Below are 8,729 nucleotides of genomic sequence, written 5' to 3' on the forward strand. Positions count from 1 at the left end.
AAACCTGAACATAAAAGTAAAAGAAAAGAGATTTTTGGAGCGGGAGTGGGAAGTATTTACCTCACTGACAGTTTGGGGGCACTCTCACCCATCACAGTCAGCGTTAAAGCACAGGGAGAGAAAACAAAGCCTGTCTGCAGCTTGGGGCTGTTGCTGGCTTTGCAAAGAGAGGTGCCTGTCAGCTGCACAGCGAGGCAGATGGCACTGAAGAATTCACTGTAGAGATGAAGGAAAAAGCTGTATTTTTGCTGCACAGTGAGCTGAACACGGGTGGTGCATCTGCCAGGGACAGTCCTTCCCACCTGGGGGATTTGCACAGGGTTACATAGTAATTCCCAGCTCAGCATATTGAAAAGCAGCAATAATTGCCACAGAACCATTCTTCTCTTAACCCTGCTGTTGTCACTTCAGATTTATTAGAAGCCTTTCTTCCCCCTACGGTATTTAAAAACTAAACTGGGATTGTCCTGTAATCCTCTGTCTGCCAAGAGAGAGTAGCACCTAATCCAGCAGCTATATCACAGTCATTGCCAGTGCTAGTCCTGAAGGTCTGCAGCCAGTTCCTTCACTTCCCTGAGCCCTTAGTGATCACTTAATGTGAAATAAACACAGCGAGGACAGGGCTCCAAGATGCACCTGAGAAAACAGGTCACACCTAAAACCAACACACTACCCAGTTCTCCAGACAGCTCTCCTGGTCATCACAAAGTGCAGTGGTGGCCTGGAGTGCAGCTCCTGACACTCTGCTGCACATGGCTCTCCATCCCAGCCCTGGCACCTCTGCAAGGCTCTCCCACCCCTGTGTGCCTCCAGAGGTACCACCAGTGTCCCCAGAAACAGGGTGTCTGGCAGCCATGCAGACAGCAAACTTGTTTTTCTCCTTGATCAAACAACTTCAAACAAAGGACTTCAGAGAGTCAAAAAGTCTAGCTAGCACATATGCTGTGCTTTGATTATCCAGCAGATATTTTTAGAGCCCTTTGTAAATGAGCTGTGGCTCCATTCGTGTGGTGTATGGCGACAGCTCTGCCAGAAACAGCCTCTGGTCCCCTGTGCCACTGCAGGGCTGGACCTGGCACTGCCCAGATACCTGCATTTGCCCTCTGATTTAAACATCTTGGGGGACACCTGTTTAAACCCACCCATGTGCTCAGCCATCTGTTCTTTTCCTTCTGTCTCAGGAGAGTAAGATAGGGAAGATGGACCCCAGGAAGCGCCGCAAACCCCCTCTGGTTGTGCCTGCAAGCTCTTGACATCATAGGCTCCACACCTCCTGCTTCCAGGAAGAAACAGGTCCAGTTTTTTTGCTAAATTATATTTCTAGCACCAGCTGCTAACAACAGTCAACTCCATGGAGAATATTCAGGACACCAGCAGAGCTGGGGAAGTGCATGGCAGGCTTTAATGCTATGACAACCATCGCCGAGGAATTTTTCAATTTCCTTTTCACTCATATTGACAGGAGAATCACTGGTCCTAAAAGTGAAAGGCACCTTTAGCCCTAGATCAGATGAATTTTGTGCAAGCTTCCATTCCTGATGAAAGCTCAGATAGTGCACTTTCTTGAAAGAATCTTGCTTTTAAGTCCTTAGTTTGAAGTTACCAGCAAGGAGGCTGATCACTGCCAAAGGTGACTAACAAGAGTCCACACCACAAAATTGCCTGTAGGAAATGAATTACAATGCAGCAATGCATTTCACAAGCAGTTCTGACTCTTTACACATGGCTGAGCTGCTGAAAGTGATGTCCTGCCTTCATGCTGTCAATTGACTAGCAAAGGCAAAAACCCCAGAGATGAGGTTTTCACTGCTGACTGACAAGTGCCCAGGAAACCCAACTGAAGCTAAGCCCTGACAACCACCAGGATTTTGCTGGGCTTGCTTACTGCTCAAAATAAACAATTTTAAATCACTACAGTGAGAGCTGCCAGAAAATGACAAACTGTGTGTAATATGTGGTCTGCTCAATGAAGTGGACTTTGGGGAAGTCACTGAAACAACCTTTCCTATCAGACCTATTGGATGACTAATTTGGGGCAGTTTCCACTTCTCAGCCAAGAAACTGCTACTCACTTCCAGCCCCAGTGGCTATTCTCCATTAAAATTTGGAGGCATTCATTCTGAACCCAAAATTTCTGTACAGCCCTTCACCTGAGGGGATTGATGGGTCTACATACACGCTCCCCCTGGGCCAACTGGAAAACTGGGATTCCTTCAGACCAGATTAAAGAGCCAGTCCTGTTGATGCTTCCATCCCTACATACTGAAGCTCAGCAATACCATCAGTATCAACACTCACAGTGTGCAGTGCCACACCCAGGATGCACACTCTCAGCTGCACAGCCTGCTCCTTGTTTTCTGATTCCCTCCACTGCTACATGGACACATTTACAGCTGAGTGAGTGACTGTTTGTGCTGAAAGGGCTTTGTTTTCTGCCTATGTTTCTCTCCAGCTATAGCTGTCACCCAGGGATGGACCAAACCTTTGCAAGGTTGCCCCTGCTTGCACTGCCATGCAAACCTGAGCCTCAATGAAGGAAGGATGACCCACAGTCCCTGCGGTGCCTTTGCTGCGAGGTGTATCCACAGCAGCAGCCAGAGGCAATGTTTTCAGCTGTTTGGACAGCAAACACAGCCCACAGACCAAGGCTAATCCATGGACACATGTAGTATTTCAGACATTGGCTTTCTTGCCCACAATGATTTAGCAGATTTAAGACCCTCCATGTACAAAAATACTCTTAATACACTGAACTGTTTTAAAAGTTGCATCTTAGTTAATCAACTGCAAGCCCAGTGTCAAAAAAAAAAAAAATCCAAAGTTAAGTCAACCCTCTCTTTTAAGGAGAGAAAAAGTCCAGCTTCCCCTGGATTTAGAGTACTTAGAGCTCAGGAAAAGTCTCTCCAACCTTCAAACCAAACCAGGCACATATATAAAGCTTTGTCAATCCACATTACAAGCCCAGTCCACTACAGCAAAGCTAACAATAATGCCACTGTACCTGACTAGAAAGGGCAGGCAGAGCCTCAAGGGCACCCACTCTACAGCTCTACCCAAAACCAGCATGTGCTGACCCAGAGCAGCCCTGGGCTGCTGGGAGCTCCTGGTCTGCCTGCTGCAGCCTTGGCACAGCACTGGGATAACCCAGCCCATGGGAAAACAAGGCAGCTCCATCACAGGACACGCTGGACCTGCTTGCCAAGATGCGACATCAAGGGGCTGCAGTGGCACTCAGCATGTCAGGAGCCAGTCACTCAGGAGGGAAAACTACCAGCACCTCAGGGGGCTGCGACTGACCTTTCCAGAGCAATCAGCACTGGATCTGCTCTTTATAGCCATGGGCTGAGGGAAACGGGAGTGCATCAGCTTAGATGCCCTTCGTCTGGCAAAATGACATTAACCTCCAAGAACAATTTAAAGAATTAGCAACCCAATTTGATAAATTTAAATGTTTTTTTTATTAACAATCATTTTACATTACAAGGATAATATGACAAAAGGAAAGTTCTTGTGTACATACTATGATATATCAACATAGCTCTATTCGTATCCAGTGTCCTAGGTCCTTTCACACAGGTACTATAAAGCATAGTCTGTAAAGTAATAACATTTTAATGTCTCCAAAAGAGTGATATTAACATATTAATACATATATAGTAATAGACGTCTAGATATTTTTCTCTCATTTCATATGTTTGTGTGGTAGGTGAGTGGGTGGGTGAGAGATTGCTTGAAACAATTCAGCAGGGCTGTGCTTGGATGTGGATACAGAGAGGTTTGAGACAAAACCTCATTTTCTGGAAGTAGAAATGCATTTTTGCTAACTGTCAGGTGAGTCTATGAGGATGCCATGACTGGCAGAAACTCCGTAGCCCTCCTGTAGCATTTGGGACATTACAGCATATGAGACATGGTTCCCCCGCGCAGCCCAGCGAGCTTATTCGACATGAGGTGCAGTGCATGGGAGCCCCTTGCCGGGCGGCAGCACCACCAGCAGGGCGGGTGGGAGGCGAGGCCGCGGGCTGGGCTTACACGGGTGTCAGTGGCTTCGGAAGGAGGGGGCTGGAGCGGGAAAACTGTCTCTGAGGTTTGTGAGGAACAGGTGCTGAGAGCTCCCCGCCGGTGCTGCGCGGCTGATGGGCTGCGGCAGAGCGGGGAGCCGCCGCCGGGCAGGGGCGGCTGAGGTGGATTACCAGTTGTGTGGAGGAGAGAGGCCTGGGAGAGGGCACTGAGGTGTGCGACAGGGCTTGGGGGCAGCTTGCACAGCGTCTGCTCATGCAATACCAGTGTAACGATCCATTCGGATGTCAGAATTACAACTCACCCTCCTCCCAACCAAAGCCAACAAATAAAACAAACGGCAAGGAGTGCAGTGGTTGCCAGGTGTGGAGCTGCAAAGGCAAACCTCCATGCTTTCCCTCCGACCCTTGTGGGGAAGCAGCTTGCTGACTGACTACCTGCTGCCAGACCAGCCAGAGGCACCTCTCAGATTCTCTCAGGCATCAGCCAAAGGCTTCAGGATGCAGCAGGGCCAGTGTCCTAAGAGTGGCTGTGTGAAGGGAGGGATGGAGGGATGAGACAACTGCCCATCCCACAGGCATCAGCAGATACTCAGAGAGGACTGATCCACCCCCATCCCAGCATGGAAATGCTGGTCATGGGAAAGCAGGTGTCTCTTTGCACGGGCAGGGTAAGAGGGCTGCACCCTTTGGTGCTTCAGCCTGGCAAGGTCCGAATGCTGTGTGCTGAGGCCCAAAGGCACACGTGAAACACTGACTATGTCTTCCATACAATCACATCCTTCCCTTTCCTCCAGAAAGCCTCTCTGGGCCCTTGGCCAGGCAGGCTGCTCACAGGCTGAGGAGCAGCTGTGAGACCTGAGGGAGCGGAGTGGCTCCTGCAGCAGAACAGCAGCCAGCCTGACCCAACAGGGCTGAGTGTGCCTTCCCAATTGGGATCACGCACTCTCAGCCCTATCGCTCTGACTTCACGGTTCCTTCTCGTTTGCACTGTTCCAGCTCCATACACTGTCCCTGCCACCACCAACTGTGTGGCCATAACCCTTCCTCCGCTCAAAAGCGCCTTGGCTCTCCTGCTGCCTTTATCCCAGTGCCATGGCTGTGTCGCTGACCGATGCCCACAAGTGCACCCACGCTCTCGCTGGTGCCATGTGAACGCTGGTCAGCGCAGGGTCTCCCTGGCAGTGTGCCGGCGACTGCTGAGGAATGCCAGGTGGAACTGCAAAAAGCCACGTTTCCACAGCACCAGTGCCCGCAGTTGCCAACCGCATCCATGCAGAGAGACAAAAGTGCATATGAGGGTGGATATGTGTCTGTCCAAGTGTGAACACACAGGCTCTCAGCAAGAGGCTTTCTTGGGAGAATGACACTCAAGCATTTTCCCCTACCAAGACATTCCATTATTAAACAAACCTTATTTATCACTTGGTTAACATGCCAGCAAGGAAACCCCTTGCCCTAAACACAGCCAAGCCCCTCTCCATAGAGTGCTATACATGTAAATGTAGGCCTCAGTGTATGGCTAAAACCATCCAAAAGTCCAAAGTCTTCAGTGTTACATGCCTTGTGCTAGAACACAGGGCCAGCCTTACACAAGGGTGGTTGAGTCTATCTCTATATTATATCTTTATATCTATTGAAAACATAGAAATATATAAATATATAGGATTTCATTTATAGATATATAAGCATGTGATTTTAATCTTTTGTATTGTGTGTATATGTACTGGGATGTGCGTATATACAATATATAGACCATATGCATATGTACTGTATACATACACTAGCTTACATGCACACACATCATACGTGTCTCCAAGGGAGACAGGAATTGCATAGGCATTACTGCATTGGATACAATGGCTGGGGGATTAACGTACCATTTCTCTGCTTTTAAGACCTCTTTTAACAGGGCTGAAAGGGGAATCTGCAAAAGCAGAGGTTGTCGCTGCTTATTTGCAAGCCAGCTGTCTAGGCACTGGTCAAACAAACAGCAATCCTCATGAGATAAGAGAGGAGGGGGACTCCAAAGACCCCGCGGGCCATCTGGTTGAGTTTGTGCTGTGAGAAAGAGATGGACCAAGCCTGAATCATGTCTGAACAGTCATACCAGCAAAAGTGTCACCAGTACAGGGGACATGGCTGCAGTTGGCTCAAGACCCAAGGCAAACACCACACGAGGACCCTGCCCACCGTGTCCCCTCGCAGCCCCCGTAACTTTTGTGTGCTTTTGCTGGTATGGGAAGAGCTTTGGTTTCTTGTGAGGATTATCCCTGCTGAGGTCGGTCTTGTGGCTGGAGGGCCCGGACCCCTGTGGACACGGGTGAGCCCTGCAGAAGGACATGTCTAAATGTGCTTCACAGATTTCTGCTTCACAGCAGGGTAAAAGAGGCAAGGAGCCTGAGCAAGAAGTGGGGAAGGGAAATTGGCAACCAAAAATCCCATGGGCTAGAAATAGAAACCCGAGGGTTTGGAGAAGTGTGCATTATTCACAGTCAGATGCCATAGCTAAGATGCAGGGGAAGGAGACAATAAAGAGCTCAGTCAAGAAAAATTGAATCCTCTGTCTTTGCAGCCTAACCAGTTCAAGACACTGTGAGCAACACATTCAAAACAGCTCCTCTCGATCTGTCAGCACAGCAGGAAAGGCATTGATTAAACCCAATGCATGGCAAACTTGGAGCCATGGAGGCCTCCCTTAGCACCCTGCTAAGCCCTCCCCATGCCTGCTGCTGCCTCCTGGCCTCATTGCCACCAGGCTGGGCCCAGACAAACAGGGCACAGAGATGCACCTGCTTCTGGGAAAGGCTTGGGAGCCCTGGGAAGCCAAGGGTGCTTTGCATTGATAGTCCTCCCTCCTCCCTATCTTGTCTATGCTGGTAGTCACATTTCCTTCCACAGACTATCCATGAAACTTAAGAGCTACAGATCTGATAGCCAGGTTAACCTGGAGGGAAAGCTTGCAAAGCACCTGCATTACCCTAGGACAAAGGCCAGGTTTATTTTCTGATGTGCAGGTAACAGGGAATTGTGTTGGAGGAGCTGGGATGGGCTGGGCTGGACCAGCTGCTCTACCAAGCTCTTGTCTATGCTCATCACCAATGTAAGGGATTTCTGACCTTTCCTATCACGAGTATCCACAACATCCAGTGGCAGGGAATCACTATTTGCAAGCAAAGTTATTTGCTAGAGGAACAAGTGCTCTGCCTGTGTCTCTGGCTGCCAGAGAATATCACCACATGCTGCACATTTCACTGCACCATTAGAAGTAAAAGCTGCCGGTGAAAGGTGTCACTGATGAAAGCAGGATTTGTAAGTGTACCAAAGGGAAGGAGTGACAAATTGGAAGAGTAATTTCTGAAGAGGCCTCTGGCAACTCTTAACTCGCCATTTCCTCCCTAGTAGCAAAAGCTGGGAGGCTTGGATCAAGAGTTGTAAACAGGCCTCTCAGGCTACTCAACACAAGCCCTGGGGGAGCATTCCTCTTTCCAAAGGTGTCTGGAGACTGTCCCCAAATATTCCTTCCCTCCATATGGGCCAGGCACTTTGATGGGCCTCTATGCCAAGGAGCTTTTGCTGCTGCAAACAGAAAGGCAGGTGATTTTTCCTCTTCATCCACAAAGAGCTATGGAGCTCTATGGATTCTATGATCTATGTTCACCTTGCCTATCTCCAGTCAGAAACGAATGGAGCAGCAGTTTTTCTATGTTTTTACATCTCCTCAAGTTTTAAAAAGGAAGGGAGCCTGCCACCTCCCTGGCAGGCAGCAGCTCCAGAGCTTTGTGGCAGCACCCTGAACAGAGCCAATTCACCATGCCTGGAGAGCTACGAGCACCTTGTGTAGAGAGGTCCCTACTTTATGGTCAGGCAAACGACCACCCAAGGCTGTACAGCTGGCAGGGGGTTTCCAGTTTAATTTTCACTCCTCTGCATGAATGGATCAGCTTGATCATATAATTTGTAAGAAAATACAGGAAAACATGAAAACAAAGCCATTTTTCATGCTTCCTAGGTGTATCATTATCAATGCCCCTGTGTTGCAACTGTGTGATGCCCTGACCTAGCTTGTGACATTTCCATGAGGACCACAAGGAAGAGCACCCAGCGCCCGCACCTCTGGCAGCAGTTTGGCAGCAGGTGGGTGGCCCTGGCGCACGTGCCCTCTCCTGCCTGTGCCAGCCTCAGGCTGCACATGCTGTCAGAGGTAAGGCAAGGGTAAGTGCTACAGAGGGTGCTGACCAACCCTTGCTGGCTGGCCTGACCAGCCCTCACTGCTACATTCACAGGGTCCACTCTGCTCCGCTCAGACCATCTGACTGGAAGGCCCTGTTTTACAGCAAAGGGGCAGTGTCAGGACACAAGGACAGGCCACCACTTGTGCTTTGGGTGGGCTCAGTCCCTCCTCAGTCCCACAGGGAAAGAGGAAAACACTTTCAAAACCCTGACCAACACCAGCCTAGCTATTCCTGTGTGGTCTGAAAGTTGAACCATAGTGGCTTGGCTGAACACCTCTGCCAGTGCTGGCTGTGAAGTTCTGCTGAAGGCAAAGGGGTTAGCAGGAGGTGAGTGAGACCTAGGTAGAAGTGTGTGTTTTCCTGGGGAAGACAGTGCGTGAACCCTGGCAGTGAAAGTGACTCAGAGAGAGATCAGTTCCAAACATGCTACATCTCCATTGAAAACAAACAAAAAAGTTTAAAAAATAAAATAATA

Source organism: Anomalospiza imberbis, chromosome 6 (assembly GCF_031753505.1).
Source record: "Anomalospiza imberbis isolate Cuckoo-Finch-1a 21T00152 chromosome 6, ASM3175350v1, whole genome shotgun sequence".
NCBI lineage: Eukaryota > Metazoa > Chordata > Aves > Passeriformes > Viduidae > Anomalospiza > Anomalospiza imberbis.